This window comes from Panthera onca, chromosome B2 (assembly GCF_046562875.1).
Source record: "Panthera onca isolate mPanOnc1 chromosome B2, mPanOnc1 haplotype 2, whole genome shotgun sequence".
Classification (NCBI taxonomy): domain Eukaryota; kingdom Metazoa; phylum Chordata; class Mammalia; order Carnivora; family Felidae; genus Panthera; species Panthera onca.
The window spans coordinates 104677274-104697413 of NC_138343.1; positions in this window are offsets into that span (position 1 = coordinate 104677274).

Genomic DNA, 20140 nt, shown 5'->3' on the forward strand with positions numbered 1-20140 from the left:
CAGAGGTATTTATACTCACACTTATTTGTGTTTTCTTTCCAGTCATTTTGTAAGGACACCTGGTCCTTACATTAAACTTGCTCATTTCCTGTGAAGATTATCCTATGCCAGCATAGAAAGTATCTGTAGATATTGGGAGGAGAATATTTTTGAGTCAAGTGTTCTAACTGCTCTCCTTTTCTCATGGACTTTTGCCTGCTCAGGCATACACTGGGTTTCTTGTGGTCAGGCTGGCTCATTGCAAATAGTACGGTCAGTCTAGGCCTGTAGGGGTGTGGATGCTGCCATCCATCAGATTCTGTAGACCCACTTGTATCTTTGTGTGTCTGTGCCCAACTCGGGGTTGCTGGCTGCATCAGTGCCTTTATTTCCATTTGCTCATTGCTCTGTTCATCTTTCTTAAGTAACATACATAATTTCTTTCCTATGCTGCACTTTTAAGAAAAGTTATAAAGGTCCCTGATCCTTCTATTAGGAAAGGATTTCACATCCCCAGGAGCCCACTACTGCTACATTGTCTCCTGCTTTTCTGAACTCCTTTCTTCCAAGAGTTCGTAAATTCCACAGCTGTGGCTTAGGTGATGTACGCCTTTAGAGAAACATATCTTTTCTGCTCCCTTCTTTTATCTTCTCAAAAAAGGTTTATGTGTGGTAACAGAAAGGAAATATTGTTTAAAAAAATAGTTTTGTATATAGGCACCTTCTGTGAACAAGATACCAACTTTAGAATTACATATGCATTATTTCCTTTATTTAAAAAAATGCTTATGGGGTAGGTGGTGTTTCATAACAGAAAACAAGAGGTGAAGAGAGGAAATGAAATTTACCTTGAGAAAATATATAGTGTTAGTACTCTCATTCAAACTTGCTCTGTCTTACTCTAGAAATAAAAAATCCTTAATATTCTTCTTTTAGCATTCAGTGTCCAATTATGGATTGAGTTGGGTGAAATGAGTTTTCAATGTAACAAGATTCAAATCTGTCTGATTCATCCCCATTCCACTGAGAGACCAGGGGGTGTGTTTCTCCTTAGCCCTTAGAAATGAGAGTATTTACCTCTTCTCTTTAGCTCTTCTTTTCAGTGGTGTGGATTTTAGTTCTTTATTCTCCTGTTCTAGTTTCAAAATGTGACCTGAGCCCATACTTGGCAAATGCTCTGAGGAAAGGACACGAGGATACCTAAAAAAGGCTCTTCCCACTCTGGAATTTTAGTTGAGCTAGTTCTTTCTGTTTCCAGAGATCTATGGTCTTTAACAACAAAACTTATGTATTTTAGTTGTGTTTTTTAACTAATTTTAGCCATTGTGCATTGGCCTCTCCTAACCTACTCCATTCTGCCTACTCAGGAGAATTCTTAGGAGAAGAATTCACAATGATTTGACCAGTTTTGCCGACCTCCTGACAATTACGCAGGTTTTCTAGTCTTTCAGTGTTAGCAGAAAAGTCAGTTGACACTTTGTGGTAGGAATTTCACTGTTTGTACTCTACCCTCAAATGCATCTAAGAGGACACAAGGGTCTGAAGTAAATTGAGTTATTCTACTATAAGTCCTCATTCATGGCACAGGTTTTGTACCAGTGATTCCTGATGCCAGGATGTACTATGGCTTATAAGCCGTTCCTCTGAACCAATTCTCCTGAGTATGTTCAATTCTCTTATTAACATAAAACCTCTTTACACATCTTGTTATTGAACTATCATGTACTAGGGAGAGGATGAATGTACCAACCTCAATTCATCAGTGGGAAAACTTAGATTTCTGATAGGTAATCTGCAAACAATGATCATTAATAGGGCTAATAATTTCACAATATACATACATGCTTCTGCCTACATGAATAACACATTTATACTGCTTTTTACATAGACCCATCTCATTTTACCTTCCCCAAATGAGGTAAGGCAAAGGATTTACTTGAAAAAGAACACACACTCCCTGTGACAGTGGTTTCCGATCATCAGTAGATAGACGTATTCTGGTTTGTGTGGGAAAATAAAAATTTCAAGTCCTCACTCCATTGAAATTCAGATTTTGAGGATTTTCAGGAAGGTCCAGAAGTCTGAGATTTGTAGGTGGTCTGTAACCAAACTTTAAGTGATGTCCAATGATGGCTTCCATGTATTGATCCTGGTACTAATGTGGTGTGCGTTTGTGTGTACGTGTGTCTGTGTGTGTCGCTTGTCTCTATCTTTCTATTAAATCATTGTTACAGTTAACTTTTAAAAACTTAACCAATGATCTGTCAACAGCTTTTCAAATTAACTTCACTAGAATTTTCTGATATTTTTATCTTGGATAATCTGAAATCATTTTTGATAGCTCGAAAAACGGAAGACTGTTACTAGGTTTAATTTAACAGTGGGTTGTTTCTATGGCATATGTGTTCTGTATATTTATACTGATTTCCAGAATCTGATTAGATTTCTGGCCATAAAAAATTTGTGTTTAAATATAATGTGCATCTTAGTATCTGAACAGTAGCTAAATATATACAGTTTTAAAAGAAATCAGTGGGATTCTCTAGGTGAAATAAATCAACATTGAAAATCCAGAACGCCAAAAATTATTGTTGTTAAATATTAATGGTTGCAAGGGCAACTGCCTTATAGATTAATTGTGATGTACATATATTGTTCATGAACATGGATAATTTATTTCACTTGAAAATAATCAAATTAATTTTAAAGACAAGAGAGAACATGTAGAGCGACAAAGGTGGATTTTTCTCATATACTGGAGGTTCAGCAGTAAAATCCTGAAACTCTCTGTCCATCTCTGCTGCCAGGGTCTGTGGCATTTCTGCACCAGGGTTTTCTGCCTGCCTTTCAGGGAACGGAGCAAGTCCATTCTCCACTGTTCGCTTTCATGAGTTCCTGAGTGAGACAAGCTGTACTTGGGATTCGAGACATTCTGGTGGGAAACTAAACATCACATTGGGTTAAATAAGATCCAGAGAATGCCCCAGTGCCCAGGTTGTTCTTACACATTGGGAAAAAAGAAACGAACAAAAGATTCAATTCTTACCTACTGACAAGATCAGATCATCTGAGGATATTGCAGTAACTGGCCAATTAGTCGCTACTGCCATCCTTGTGTTCTGCCCAGTTTTTCCTCATTTATTGAGAGTGGTTTTTCTTTGAACAAAGGAAATTTTATGTGTTTATGCATTTTTTTACACACCTGAAAATGAGAGATGAAATGGCTAAGGAGACACAGAGGAGTAGTCAAATTTCCTTGTGAAAGTGAAGCACGTTCCCATATGTTTCTTCTGCACATAAACACACTTTTTTCTTAGAGATGTTATGAAGTGGAAAATAATTTACACTGGCTTTACCATTCCTGCAGTTTGTGTTTGCGTTTTCAGTTTCATTAGTATTTCAGTTTGGTTTAGTTATTTTTTTATACTTCAGAGTGATTTTACAATCAGGGTTCTTTGCTTTTCCTTCTACCAATATCTATTTGTCATCCCAGCTCTGCATCTATAATTTTAAAATAAGACTTGTAAACCTAAAGAGGCTAAAGATTGAATAATTACACGTATGCCGTTCCAAACTGTATGAAAACATGCTATATTTAAAAGAATCTCTCTGAGCAGCCATGTCCTCATCAGTAAATATTTGCCCAACGATATCTGATTTGGGGAATTTTTAAAGGACTTCTGTAAACTACAATAGCCCATGCTAGCCTACAACAGGACAGTACACAAGTTGCAGGAGTTTTCTTCTTTTCCAGGTGGCTGACAGCTGAGTTGTAGGGCTAATTACTTAAATTCCATCATAATTGCTATAAGTTTGTTTTTCCCCCTTGCTATAAAGTGGGAGAGTTAAGATTCATGGTCATGTGCAGGAGCAACCCGGTCTTAGAGGGGAGGAAAATAAAAGTCCAAAAACTGGTGCTTTTCCCAACACTAGAGCTTGACGCCCCCACTTTCTTGAATATTCAGTGAAGCAATTTCTCTGCTGTTCCTCCCAGGTACCACTGGAGACTGGAAAAAAAATCATATGACTGCTGAACAGAATGAAAGCTTTGACAAGATTTTCCAAAGGCAGATGAAAGATTTTCCCTTGAAGTTCATCTGGGATATGAATGAAGAATAGAATTATCAGCAACGCAAGCTATTTTAGGAAAGCACTTTCAGAAGAAAATATACTAAATTGTACACTTTCATCTTTCATTGTCATTAGCTCATTATTGAAAAACCTCAGTGATTAATAAATATTAATATGCCTCTTTTACATCATTTGCCATGTCATCTGTTTTCCATTTGCTGGAATTCCTCAGTTTCTTAGCAAAAGGGGATTCCTTTTTTGTTTTGCAATATAATTATGGAATAGTTTTTATTTCACCTTCAGAAATTCGAAAGTCTTGAGCAACAAAGGAGGTCTTAAGATGTGATTAATTTTGCATCTTAAAATAGAAACTTGTGGCTCAGTTGGTGAAGTGTCCGACTTTGGTTCAGGTCATGATAGTGTGTTTGAACCCTGCATGAGGTTGCTGCTGTCAGCACAGAGCCTGCTTTGGAATGTCTGTCCCTTCTCTCTCTGCCCCTCCCCCCCATCTCTCTCTCAAATATAAATGAACATTAAAAAAATTAGAAGCCCGGTAATTATAAAAAACTACACGAGTTTTGTCTTCACATTTAAGATTTTAATTTTTAGGTAATCAAATGAGTCAAACTTTCATTTTTTAAATTACATATGTTATTATTAATTTTTTAATTTACATCCAAGTTAGTTAGCATATAGTGCAACAATGATTTCAGGAGTAAATTCCCTCATGCCCCTTACCCATTTAGCCCATCCCGCACTCCCACAACCCCTCCGGCCACCCTCTGCTTGTTTTCTATATTTAAGAGTCTCTTATGTTTTGTCCCCCTCCCTGTTTTTATATTATTTTTGCTTCCCTTCCCTTAAGTTCATCTCTTTTGTATCTTAAATTCCTCATATGAGTGAAGTCATATGATATTTGTCTTTCTCTAACTTCACCTAACGTACTAACCTCTAGTTCCATCCACATAGTTGCAAATGGCCAGATTTCATTCTTTTTGATTACCGAGGAATACTCCATTGTATGTATATATATATACCACATCTTCTTTATCCATTCATCTGTTGGTGGACATTTGGGCTCTTTCCACACTTTGGCTATTGCTAATAGCGCCGCTATAAACATTGGGGTGCGTGTGCCCCTTCAAAACAGCACACCTGTATTGTTTGGATAGATACCTAGTAGTGCAATTGCTGGGTCATAGGGTAGTTCTATTTTTTGTTTTTTGAGGAACCTCCATACTGCTTTCCAGTGTGGCTGCACCAGTTTGCATTCCCACCAGCAGTGCCAAAGAGATCCTCTTTCTCCACATCCTCGCCAACATCTGTTATTGCTTGAGTTGTTAACGTTAGCCATTCTGACTGGTGTGAGGTGGTATCTCATTGTGGTTTTGATCTGTATTTCCCTGATGATGAGTGAAGTTGAGCATTTTTCATGTGTCGGTTGGCCATCTGGATGTCTTCTTTGGAGAAGTGTCTATTCATGTCTTTTTCCCATCTCTTCACTGGATTATTTATTTTTTGGGTGCTGAGTTTGGTAAGTTCTTTATAGATCTTGGATACTAACCCTTTATCTGATATGTCGTTTGCAAAGATCTTCTCCCATTCTGTCGGTTGCCTTTTAGTTTTGCTGATTGTTTCCTTCGCTGTGCAGAAGCGTTTTATTTTGATGAGGTCCAAGTAGTTCATTTTTGCTTTTGCTTCCCTTGCTTCCAGAGACGTGTTGAGTAAGAAGTTGCTGTGGGCAAGATCAAAGAGGTTTTTTCCTGCTTTCTCCTTGAGGATTTGGATGGCTTCTTGTCTTACATTGAGGTCTTTCATCCATTTTGAGTTTATTTTTGTGTCTGGTGTAAGAAAGTGGTCCAGGTTCATTCTTCTGCATGTCGCTGTCCAGTTTTCCCAGCACCACTTGCTGGAGAGACTGTTTTTATTCCATTGGATATTCTTTCCTGCGTTGTCAAAGATTAGTTGGCCATACGTCTGGGACCATTTCTGGGCTCTCTATTCTGTTCCATTGATCTAAGTGTCTGTTTTTGTGCCAGGACCATACTGCCTTGATGACTACAGCTTTGTAATACAACTTGAAGTCTGGGATTGTGATGCCTCCTGCTTTGGTTTTGTTTTTCAAGATTGCTTTGGCTATTTGGGGTCTTTTCTGGTTCCATAGGAATTTTAGGATTGCTTGTTCTAGCTCTGTGAAGAATGCTGGTGTTATTTTGATAGGGATTGCATCGAACCCCTGGGCGGGGGGGGGGGGGGGGGGTGGATGGAAGTAAATGATGGAAGTAAAATAGAATTTGAAAAAATTTACACAAAAGTAAAAAATATAGTAAAAAAGTTAAAGAAAAATATTTTTAATAAAAATTGAAAATAAAACTGAATTTTTTCTCTTTCTGTATTCAAGAAAAAAAAAGTGAAAAAGAGAAAAAAAAGAAAATTGAATAGATGGATCTGCTAACAGATTGAAATATGACTGAAATTACTTCATTTCCCCTAGAAGTCAGACTATGAAGCGCTTTATAGTCCATAAAGTAAGCAGGCGGTGAGACTTGTGTTCTTGAAGAGCCAGGTTGGCCCAGTTGGGTGGAGCTTAGTGTAACGGCTCAGTTCTCCCCTAGATGGCGCCGATAGTCTACTGGGGTGGATTGTTGTGGCGCTGTAGGTGCATATGCGCATTCAAGGGAGTGGTGAAAATGGCGTCACCCAGCTACCCAGTCTCTAGTATCAGAACTCTGTTCTCCCCAATCAACAATCATGCACCGGTCCTCTGTCTTCAGCTTTTGTCCACTCCCCGCCTTTTCACTGTCCGTGACCAAGCCCCAGGTAGTACCTCTCTCCTGAGTTTTGTTTCAGATGTGGCTGTTTTCCCTGGCCCCTTACTTCTGAAGGACTGTGGCTTTGACCCATTTCTCCCCTCTGTGGGAGGGTCTCACTGAGCAATGGCCAAATGTTGGCTGCACCCAGGAACACTTGCTGGACCCTGCTGCTGCGGGTGCTCTGCACTGCAGCCAGGTGCCAGCTCACCCCAGAAAAAGTTCACGAGACAGTGTAGCAGCAGCGTTTCAGGGATTACAGAAAATCACAACACACATCTGGCACCCTATAGTCCTGGAAGTGTGTGATTGATTCATTTTCATATATAATCATACAATGCTTACCTTTGCTCCCTGATGTTATGTTTCTGAACGACAAATACTGTGAACTACCTGAGGTAGTATACTCACTATCTGTTGTAACATAAATAATGGGCTAACACGTGAATATTGAAACCCATGTTCTCTGTTCTCCTGGAATCTAAGAATGCATCTCTTTGCTTCTTGGCACATAGATCTTTGGAGTTTGTGACAGTACAATCAGTGAACTTATTCTTGCATCTGTAATATTTTTGATCACTTTTCCTGGTTATACCTCAACTAGGAAATGTTCATGTAATGCTTTAATTGAGTTTGCCTTATATTGTGTTTATCCATATGTTTTCTAAAGCATCCTTATGGAACAAAAATATGAAGTAATGCAAAATCCAGAGATATGGGTAAAAGATGCAGGTAACAAAAATATAATTTAATTATTATATCAGCCAAAGAACCTAAAAAGAGAATAGAAAAACTTTCACCCCCAATCAAGATTGAAACTACTCTTCAGTAGGAGTTCATTAAAATGAAGAGTTAACTTCTGATATCAATGTCAGTGGGAAGAATAATTGTGTTGTTGCTCATGGAGAAAGCACAGTTCAAGACTAAGTTTTCCATGAAGAGATTTAATGATTCACCAATTAGCAGAGTTGCCAGAATCCATAACTCATTAAGAGGGAGGGATTAGGCTGATGCTGACCAGTATATCATCTAACAGACTGGTGAAAAGCCTTGATGATTTTACCACACAAAAAAATGGATGCTAAGTGCTTCAACCAGATCAGTGTTACTCAATGTTGTTGAGTATGGTTTAAAGTCTCTTTTTCTGAATAACTTCAGAAAACACAGATGGTTTTGCTTGCTGTCCACTCATGATACTCTTAAGGCTGTAAATCACTAATACAAAGGCCAGAGTTGCTTCTACTTCACTGGCACTAGTTTTGGAGTCTTTTAGATATTTGCGTTGTTTCTTATAAAATGGATTTATAATAGTTGTGGTGTGAACAATGATAAGGGGAGGGAAGACATCCATATCTGTAAGTAGTGAATAGATTTACATTGAAGGATTAGACACTTTCCCAAATTCAATTATCATATGCTTGACACAAATATAATACACATTCAACTACCAATCAACGTATCTTGTCATTATTCCCCTCATATGGGCCACTACTTGCAAGTTTTTCATACCACTATATCACAGAGAGATAGGTGGTGGGGTTGGCTCTTCAGATACTATTTGGTGTCCTCTCTTTCAGGGATCCGCATTCCATCCAGTCAGTTTGTCACCTAAATAGAATGACCATAAAGGATAAATATTCTATGGTCTGTTTAAATTCCCTCTATATATACTCATGTTATTGATCTTAAAAGCTGCTACCCTCCTATTAATGCATTACACATTAATGCTTACACAAGAACAGACATGTTTTTTTTCAGTTTCATACCATCCTAGAGTCTAAACTCATTCAGCCCTGGGTGATACACGGAAATGTTGAATGACTATGTTGTATGCCTGAAATTAATTAGCATTATGCTCTCGAGCTCCATTTACATCCTTGCAAATGGAAAGATTTCATTCTTTTTTATGGCTGCATAATATTCCATTTTATGTATATACCACATCTTCTTTACCCATCATCAGTCAATGGACATTAGGGATCTTTCCATAGATTAGCTATTGTTGGTAATTTTGCATTAGGGGGGTGCATGTATCCTTCAAATCAATATTTTTGTCTCCTTTGAGTAAATACCTAGTATTGCAATAGCTGGATCATATGGTAGTTCTATTTTTAACTTTCTCATGAACCTCCATACTGTTGTCCACAGTAAAAAGTGTCCACACTTTTTATTCCAACCAACAGTGTAAGAGTGCTCTCCTTTCTCCACATCCTTGCCAATATGTGTTGCTTCCTGTGATGCTAATTTTAGTCATTCTGACTGGTGTAGTTTTGATTTCTATTTCCATGATAATGAGTGATGTTGAGCATCTTATCATGTGTCCCTTAGTCATCTGTAGAGTTTAGAAAAAAAATCTATTCATGTCTATCGCCCATTTTTTAACTGGATTATTTGTTTTTTGGGTGTTTTGTTTTATAAATTCTTTACATAGTTTGGACACTAACCCTTAACAGACATGTCATTTTCAAATATCTTCTTCCATTTCAAAGGTCTGGGACAGCATCTGGATGTTATGACTCCACATTGATGTGGTTCAAATGGGGTTCAAGGAGTTTTAGAAGCTAAAGGACATCAATGGCTAACAGATGGGAGATTATTAAAGTAACAGACCCTCAGTGTGCCTGGGTAGCTCAGTTGGTTGAGCATCCAACTCTTGATCTTGGCTCAGGTCACAATCTCATGGTTTGTGAGTTTGAGCCCCACATAGGGCACTTAAAGCATGTAGATTGCCTGGAATTCTCTCTCCCTCTCTCTGGCCCTCCTCCACTCACACTCTCACTCTCTCTTTCAAAAAAAAATCGAAAGTTAACAAGCCCTCCTCCTTGACACCCCTAATGTAACCCTCAGGGTGTGTTGAGGCTTAAACCCAGTTACTCTACTGAGTGATAAAGACAATAAAGCTCTTCCAATTCACTCTTGTAAAGACACTATAAAACAAGTATATTCAAGGAGGCCTGATTTAAAGATGAACATCTGCCTAATCCAGAGGCTGAATGGTTTACAGATAGAAGTAGTTGTATGCATGAAAGAATAAGAAAGGCTTGATATGCTGTTGTCAGTCTGTAGGATGTGCTCCAGGTAAAAATGTCTCCCCATATTTTGGCGCAAGTGGCTGAACTAACTGCTTTAACTTAACCACTACTATTAGGTAAAGAGTTAACATTCAACATATATACTGATTTTAAATATTGTTTCTTAATCCATGACCATTAGCCTTCTGGAAATATTGTTTCTTTGGTTCTGCTCCTACTCCACACTGTTATTTTTTACAAGTAATAATCATTACAATAGGAATTTTTTTTTGTGGTTGCAGATTTGCTGCATGGTTTCCAAATTTAAATATCCTATCCATTTAATGAAGCTTCATCTACTCTTGACAATGTACAATTAGGAGCCTTTCATTTAATCAGATAGGTTGGGATTTTTATGCCTCCTAATAAACATGGTCCTCATTCCTTTTCAGCTTATAGAAGTTACAAAAGATGAGGCCTTCACTCTCCAACACCCCCTATAAGAATGAGGAGGATAAAAATCCCATAGCAGGGAGAGGTAGTAGGGAAAGAAACGACTTCATTTTAGAAAGGCTCCATCTTGTGCTGTTTTTCTCTAAAGCAACATTTACTCATCTTCTGTATTTTGCCTCTGAATGAGTCAAACAAGCTATGTTCCCACTTCCAGGGGAAAGCAAAAAAAAGACTTCATTCTCTGAGTCTTTTCCTAACCTCTGTTCTGCATGGAAAATGTTTGTATGACTTGTCATGAATTTCTTCCCAGAGCCACACATATATGGAGGGCTTAGTTGGCTTGAACTTCGTGTCTTGCCTCAAGATCATAAATGTCCCTTCTGTTCCTGACACCAAGAGGGATTAACTTGCCTCATCTCCTTGACCAGACCAGGCTGGCTCCCTGGAATGGATCAGGAGGGGAAGAGAAATATACACATGCCCAGGCACCCTGTTGTAGGATACCATAAAGAGAGAGAGAAAAACATCTTGCTTGGGACTCCACTTAAGCAAACTTAATGACCCACCATAAATCACACACGGTTAGTATATATATTTCCCTGTTGGAAATAGGTAGTTGGAAGCCTCACCTAAGGAAAGGATGCTTGGCTCAGGGCCCTCAAAGGGTCTCCAACCTGGCTGTTCACTACGGGGCTTCCTGTAGTGAAGGTTGGAAGTTGTGACTACCCAATTTGATGTATTAAGCCTTCCCTGTTCTTCTCCATACTCTCTCCCTCTTTATGTTGATTATAATTGTTTAATCCCTTATATTCCCTTTCTCTGATAATTAATAAAGTTTTCCTCCATGAATTAGTGAAGCTATTGTGAATTTCTATTATTCAGAACAACCCCTAACACTTAAGAACATGAAAGAAGAGCCAGATCCTGAACATGTCCCAGCACATGGATTTCAAACTAAACTCAGTGGATGTTGGCATTAACACCCAGAAAATTATAGTGTAGTTAATTTGAGACGCTGTTGGCAGGTAATTGGTTAAATTTTTAAAAATTAATTGTGAGAGTGATTTCATAGAAAAGTAGAGACATAGTGACACACACACACACACACACACACACACCAAATTACTACACCATACATGAAAGTCATTGATGAGCATCACCTAAAGTGTGACTATAGATTACCCAGAAATCACACAGTTCTGGGCCTTCCTAAAAGCCTGCAAAATCAGAATTTCTAGGGAGTGGGGCCAGAAAACCTATATTTCACAAACAAACCAGGAAATTTCTATATAGTGAAGGTACAAAAACCACTGCACAGGTAATGCATATCTTGTTTGAAATACATCCTTTGCCTCATCTCAGGGATGATCACTTGGGGAAGTTAAATGGGATGGATCTATGTGAAAGGCAGTAGAAAGATGTTACTCATGTAAACAGAAACATCTAAGTATATTGTGAAATAATTAAAGTAATTCACTGAGGTATAATGAATTGTTTGCAGATTACCTATCGAAAATCTCAGTTTTCCCACTGATGAATTGGGGTTGGAATGTTCATCTTTCTTCTTATAACATATAATGGTTCAATCATAATGTGCAAAAGAGCTTTTATGTTAATAAGAGAAATGGATCACTCCAGGAGAAAGTGGTTCAGAGGATTGGTTTATAAGCCATAGAATGTCCCAGCATCAGGAATCACTGGTACAACACCTGTGCTATGAACAAGGTCTTGCACAAGGACAACTTAATTCACTTCAGACCAATGTTGCCCCACAGTTGTATTTGAGAGTAGCTGCAGCTTAAGAAAGAAATTACGTGTGTTTCTTGGAAAAGACGAACACAGCAATGAGAAAATTGAAATTGAATAAAGGCATTGACACCAGGCATGTGCCCCCAGCTGGGCACAAACATACAGAGATACACAAGTGGGTCTATAGAATTATGGATGGCGCATCTACACCCCTATGGGCCCAGACTAACTGCACTGCTTTCACTCAGCCAGCTTTACTACAAGAAACCCAGATGATGCATGAGCAGGCAAAAATCCGTAAGCAAAGGAGAGCAGTTAGAAAATGTAACTCAAAAATATCCTCCTCCCAATAGTGACAGACACCATCTATGCCTGCTGAAAATAATCTTCACAGGCAATGAACGAGGCTAATATAAGCACCTTGTATTTGTAGCAAATAACTGGTTAGAAAACACAAATGCAAGGTGAGTATACAATATCTCTAAGTGGAAACTCTCAGTGGTGATGTCAGTTTTTATGTGACATTTCAAGGTAAAGCAATAATTAGCAGAGTTCCAACACAACTCATCATGACAGTTTATTAATTTATGTTAAAAATTAAAGCATGGTTATAAAAAAGAACAATATACCAACAGAAAAGATGTCATTTTACATAAGACAATTGATGTACATACAATTGTTTAGAAGAATACAGTGTCTATTTTAACCAGTAGGAAAATGATGGGAATTCTGTAAACAATCTTGGGCCAATTTGTTTTCTCCTAGAAAAGAAATAGACAGGTGTCTTACAACATCAGATAAATATTCAGATTCAATATAGATCAGATTTATGAATACATGCAAACATTTGTGACAGCAACATTCTAACTTAGATACAAACCCTATGAGCCATAAAATGAAAGGTGGAGGAGAGGGGCCAAGAACAGCATGGAAGTTTTTTTTTGCATCTCTTGTCCCTGAAATGCAGCCAGATCAACAATGAACCATCTTGCACACCTAGACAACTGATTTGAGGACTAACACAAAAATCTGCACAACTTGAACCACAAAACTTGGCAGTTACCTGGTGCATAGAGGTGAACTGGGGGAGAAAGAAGCCATGGAGGGCAGGGAGCTATTTTTGCTTTTGGAGACAGGACAGAGACAGGGGGAGAGTACTGGAAAGCACCCCACCTAAAGCAACTAGAGAGAAAAAGAAGAGTACACAAGGGACTGAACAAAACAAGGGAGAAAGGAGAAAGAAGAGGGTTGAAATTCACTTAGGACTCTATAAACATGGGGAGCACAGAGTCTAAAGTTCCACAGCTCGATACCTGGCAGTGCTCTGGTGGGAAGCACGAATCCCCAGGAGCAGAGAGTGAGGTCCAAGGGGTCCTCGGGTGACATGGGGAGAGGTGGTACCCTTGCTTGGAGGACCTTTGGTAGAGGCTATTCAGCCTCCCCACAGGCAAAGGTCCCAGCGGACCCTGGAGAACAACCACATTTGCTGGTACTGAACAAGGATGTTAAGGGGGAAGCCTGGTGCCAGATGTGTGTTGTGATTTTCCATAATCCCTGAAACGCTGCTGCCACACAATCCCATGAACTTTTTCTGGGGCGGGCTGGCACCCAGCGGCAGTCTCTGGGGGTCAGCAGCAGCACAGTCTTGTGAATGTTCCTGGGTGTGGGCGGGGACCTGGCCATTGCTTGGTGAGACCCTCCTGCAGAGGGGCAGAATGGGTCAAAGCCGCAGCCCCTCAGGTTGGGAAACACAGGTGCATCTGATATAAAACTCAGAAGGAAGGTGCTGCCTGGCAGCCTGATGGCTTGGTCACGGACAGTGTGAAAGCAAGGAGTGGATGGAAGCCAGAGACAAAGGCGGGTTGCTCGTTGCTGGTGAGGGAGAGCACAGAGTTCTGATACTAGAGACTGGGTAGCTGGTGATGCCATTTTCACCCCTCCTGCGCATGCACATATATGCCTAAGTGCACCACAAAAATACACCCCAGTAAGCTAAGCATCACCATCTAGTGGAGAACGGAGCCGTTACACTAAGCCCCGCCCAACTGGGTCAACCTCGCTTTTCAATAATACAAGTCTCACCACCTGCTTAGTTTATGGACTATAAAGCGTTTCATAGTCTGACTTCTAGGGGAAAATGAAGTAATTTCAGTCATATTTCAATCTGTTAGCAGGTCCATCTATTCAATTTGCTTTTTTTTCTTTTTCACTTCTTTTCTTTTTCTTGAATACACAAAGAGAAAATTCAGTTTTATATTCAATTTTAATTAAAAACATTTTTCTTTAATTTTTCACTATATTTTTTACTTTTGTGTAAAGTTTTTCAAATTCTATTTTACTTCCATCATTTTATTTTAGTCTACTACAGTGTATTCGCTTTTTCCAATTTTCAAATGATTCCCTTTTTTGTTTCTTTTTTTCTCTTTTTCGTTTCTTTTCTTTTTCTTGAATACAGAGAGATAACAATTCATCTTTATTTTTAATTTTTATTAAAAATATTTTTCTTTAATTATTTTTCTATTATTCTTTACTTTTGTGTAAATTTTTTCATATGCTATTTTACTTCCATCATTTCATTGTAGTCTACTTCAATGTATTAATTTTTTTCAAATTCTCAAATGATTTCCTTTTTTCTTTTCCCCCCTTTTTTCTCTAATCTATCAAACCATTTTCAACACTCAGACCCAAACACACCTAGGATCTAGCATCATTTATTCAATTTTTTAAATTGTTTTTTTTAATGTTTATTTATTTTTGACAGAGAGACAGAGCATGAGCAGGGTAGGGGCAGAGAGAGAAGGAGACACAGAATCTGAAGCAGGATCCAGCCTCTGAGGTGTCAGCACTGAGCCTGATGCAGGGCTTGAACTCACAGACCATGAAATCATGATGCTCATGATTCAGATGCTCAACCGACTGAGCCAAAGCCAGACGCTCAACCGACTGAACCACCCAGGAGCCCCATTTATTTGATTTTTTGTGTGGGTGTGTTCTTATTTTTTTCATTTTAATATTTTTTAATTTTAATTTTTCTACCTCATTAATTACTTTTCTCCCTTCAAAATGATGAACTGAAGGAATTCACCCCAAATGAAAGAGCACATAGAAACGACAGCCAGGGATTTAACCAACACAGATACAAGCAAGATGTCTGAACCAGAATTTAGAATCATGATAATAAGAATACTAGCTGGAGTTGAAAATAGACTAGAATCCCTTTCTGTGGAATTAAAAGAAGTAAAAACTAGTCAGGATGAAATAAAAAATTCTATAACTGAGCTGAAATCACGGATGGATGCCACAGCAGCAAGGATGCAGGAGGCAGAACAGCGGTATAGAGGACAAACTTATAGAGAATAATGAAGCAGAAAAAAGGGGAGATTAAGGCAAAAGAGCACGATTTAAGAATTAAACAAATCAGTGACTCATTAAAAAGGAACAATATCAGAATCATCGGGGTCCCAGAAGAGGAAGAGAGAGAAATAGGGGTAGAAGGGTTATGTGAGCAAATCATAGCAGAAAACTTTCCTAACCTGGGGAAAGACACAGACACCAAAATCCAGGAAGCACAGAGGACCCCCATTAGATTCAACAAAAACCGACCATCAACAAGGCATATCATAGTCAAATTCACCAAATACTCAGGCAAGGAGAGAATCATGAAAGCAGCAAGGGAAAAAAAAGTCCCTAACCTACAAGGGAAGACAGATCAGGTTTGCAGCACACCTATCCACAGAAACTTGGCAGGCCAGAAAGGAGTGGCAGGATATATTCAGTGTGCTGAATCAGAAAAATATGCAGCCAAGAATTCTTTATCCAGCAAGGCTGTCATTCAAAATAGAAGGAGATATAAAAAGTTTCCCAGACAAACAAAAATTAAAGGAGTTTGTGACCACTAACCCAGCCCTGCAAGAAATTTTAAGGGGAAATCTCTGAGGGGAGAAAAGATGAAAATATAAATAAATAAATAAATAAATAAATAAATAAATAAATAAATACCAAAAGCAACAAAGATTAGAAAGGACCAGAAACACCACCAGAAAACTCCAACTCTACAAGAAACATAATGACAATAAATTCATATCTTTCAGTACTCACTTTAAACGTCAATGGACTCAATGTTCCAATCAAAAGACACAGGGTAACAGAATGGATGAGAAAACAAGATCCATCTATATGCGGTTTACAAGAGACCCATTTTAGACCTAAAGACACCTTCAGATTGAAAATAAGGGGATGGAGAACCATCTATAATGCTAATGGTCGCCAAAAGAAAGCTGGAGTAGACATAATTATCAATCTAGACTTTAAAAAACAGACTGTAACAAGAGTTCAAGAAGGTCATTATATCATAATTAAGGGATCTATTGACCAAGAGGATCTAACAATTGTAAACATTTATGCTACAAAAGTGAGAGCACCCAAATATATAAATCAATTAATCACAAACATAAAGAAACTCATTGATAATAATACCATATTAGTAGGGGACTTCAATACCACACTCACAGCAATGGATAGATCACCTAAACAGAAAATCAACAAGAAAAAAATGGCTTTGAATGACACAGTGGACCGGATAAGCTTAACAGATACATTTAGAGCATTTCATCCTAAAGCAGTGGAATACACATTCTTCCCCAGTGCACATGGAACATTCTCCAGAATACATCACATACTGGGACACAAATTAGCCCTCAATAAGTACAAAAATATCGAGATCATACTGTGCATATTTTCAGACCACAATGCTATGAAACTCGAAATCAACCACAAGAAAAAATGTGGAAAAATAACAAATACTTGGAGACTAAAGAACATCCAACTGAAGAATGAATGGAATAACCAAAAGCTAAAGAGGAAATAAGAAGGTACATGGAATCCAATGAAAATTATAGCACCACAGCCCAAACCTCTGGGATGCAGCAAAGATGGTCATAAGAGGGAAGTATATAGCAATCCAGAACTTTCTAAAGAAAGAAGTAAGTTCTCAGATACACAACCTAACCTTATACCTTAAAGAGCTAGAAAAAGAACAGCAAATAAAACCTGAAACCAGCAGAACACAGGAAATAATAAAGATTAAAGCAGAAATCAATGCTATCTAAACCAAAAAACAGTAGACCAGATCAATGAAACCAGAAACTGTTTCCTTGAAGAATTAAAATAATTGATAAACCTCTAGCCAGTTTAATAAAAAAGAAAAAGGAAAAGACCCAAATAAATAAAATCAAGAATGAAAGAGGAGAGATCACAACCAACACAATAGAAATACAAACAATAAGAGAATATTATGAGCAATTATATGTTAATAAAATGGGCAATCTGTAAGAAATGTACAAATTCCTAGAAACATATATGCTACCAAAACTGAAACAGGAAGAAATAGAAAATTTAAACAGACCCATATCCAGTAAAGAAATTGAATTAGTAATCAAAACTCTCCCAGAAAACAAGAGTCCAGGGCCAGATGGCTTTCCAGGGGCTTTCCAGGGGCTTTCCAAACATTTCAAGAAGAGTTAACACCTATTCGCTTGAAGCTGTTCCAAAAAATAGAAATGGAAAGAAAAATTCCAAACTCTATGAAGCTAGCATTACCTTGGTTCCAAAACCAAAGACCCCACTAAAAAGGAGAACTACAGACCAATTTCCCTAATGAACAAGGATGCAAAAACCTTCAACAAGATATTAGCCAACTGGATCCAACAATACATTAAAAGAATTGTGATTTATACCTGACATTCAAGGCTGGTTCAATATCCACAAAACAATCAATGTGATACATCACGTCAATAAAAGAAAGGACAAGAATCACATGATCCTCTCAATAGATGCAGAGAAAACATTTGACAAAATACAGCATCCTTTCTTGATAAAAACCCTTAAGAAAGTAGGGATAGAAGGATCATACCTCAAGATCATAAAAGCCATATATGAAGGACCCACCGCTAATATCATCTTCAATGGGAAAAAACAGAGCTTTCCCCCTAAAGTCAGGAACACGACAGTGATGTCAACTCTCGCTACTGTTACTCAACATACTATTGGAAGTCTTAACTTCAGCAATCAGACAACACAAAGAAAGAAAAGACATCCAAATTGGCCAGGAGGAAGTTAAACTTTCACTCCTCACAGATGACATGATACTCTATATGGAAAACGCAAAAAATTCCACCAAAAAACTGCTAGAACTGACCCATGAATTCAGCAAAGTCGCAGGATATAAAATCAAGGCACAGAAATTGGTTGCATTCCTTTATACCAATAATGAAGCAACACAAAAGAAATCAAGGAATCGATCCCGTTTACAATTGCACCAAAAACCATAAAACACTTAGGAATAAATCTAACCAAAGAGGTGAAAAATATGTACACTGAAAACTATTGAAATCTTATGAAAGAAATTGAAGAAGACACCAAAAAAAAAAAAAATGGAAAAGATTCCACGCTCCTGGATAAGAACAAATATTGTTAAAATGTCAATACTACCCCAAGCAATCTACATATTCAATGCAATCCCTATCAAAATAACACCAGCATTCTTCACAGAGCTAGAACAAGCAATCCTAAAATTTCTATGGAACCAGAAAAGACCCCGAAAAGCCAAAGCAATCTTGAAAAACAAAACCAAAGCTGGAGGCATCACAATCCCAGACTTCAAGTTGTATTACAAAGCTGTAGTCATCAAGGCAGTATGATGCTGGCACAAAAACAGACACTTAGATCAATGGAACAGAATAGAGAACCCAGAAATGGACCCACAGACGTATGGCCAACTAATCTTTGACAACGCAGGAAAGAATATCCAATGGAATAAAAACAGTCTCTCCAGCAAGTGGTGCTGGGAAAACTGGACAGAGACATGCAGAAGAATGAACCTGGACCACTTTCTTACACCAGACACAAAAATAAACTCAAAATGGATGAAAGACCTCAATGTAAGACAAGAAGCCATCCAAATCCTCAAGGAGAAAGCAGGAAAAAACCTCTTTGATCTTGCCCACAGCAACTTCTTACTCAACACGTCTCTGGAAGCAAGGGAAGCAAAAGCAAAAATGAACTACTTGGACCTCATCAAAATAAAACGCTTCTGCACAGCGAAGGAAACAATCAGCAAAACTAAAAGGCAACCGACAGAATGGGAGAAGATCTTTGCAAACGACATATCAGATAAAGGGTTAGTATCCAAGATCTATAAAGAACTTACCAAACTCAGCACCCAAAAAATAAATAATCCAGTGAAGAGATGGGAAAAAGACATGAATAGACACTTCTCCAAAGAAGACATCCAGATGGCCAACCGACACATGAAAAAATGCTCAACTTCACTCGTCATCAGAGAAATACAGATCAAAACCACAATGAGATACCACCTCACACCAGTCAGAATGGCTAACTTTAACAACTCAAGCAACAACAGATGTTGGCGAGGATGTGGAGAAAGAGGATCTCTTTGGCACTGCTGGTGAGAATGCAAACTGGTGCAGCCACACTGGAAAACAGTATGGAGGTTCCTCAAAAAACAAAAAATAGAACTACCCTATGACCCAGCAATTGCACTACTAGGTATCTATCCAAACGATACAGGTGTGCTGTTTCGAAGGGGCACATGCACCCCAATGTTTATAGCAGCACTATCAACAATAGCCAAAGTATGCAAAGAGCCCAAATGTCCACCGACAGATGAATGGATAAAGAAGATGTGGCATACACACACACACACACACACACACACACACACACACACACACACACACAATGGAGTATTCCTCGGCAATCAAAAAGAATGAAATCTGGCCATTTGCAACTATGTGGATGGAACTAGAGGGTATTCAGGGTAGTCAGAGAAGTATTGTGTATTCAGGGTAGAGGGTAGTCAGAGAAAGACAAATATCATATGACTTCACTCATATGAGGAATTTAAGATACAAAAGAGATGAACTTAAGGGAAGGGAAGCAAAAATAATATAAAAACAGGGAGGGGGACAAAACATAAGAGACTCTTAAATATAGAAAACAAGCAGAGGGCGGCTGGAGGGGTTGTGGGAGTGGGGGATGGGCTAAATG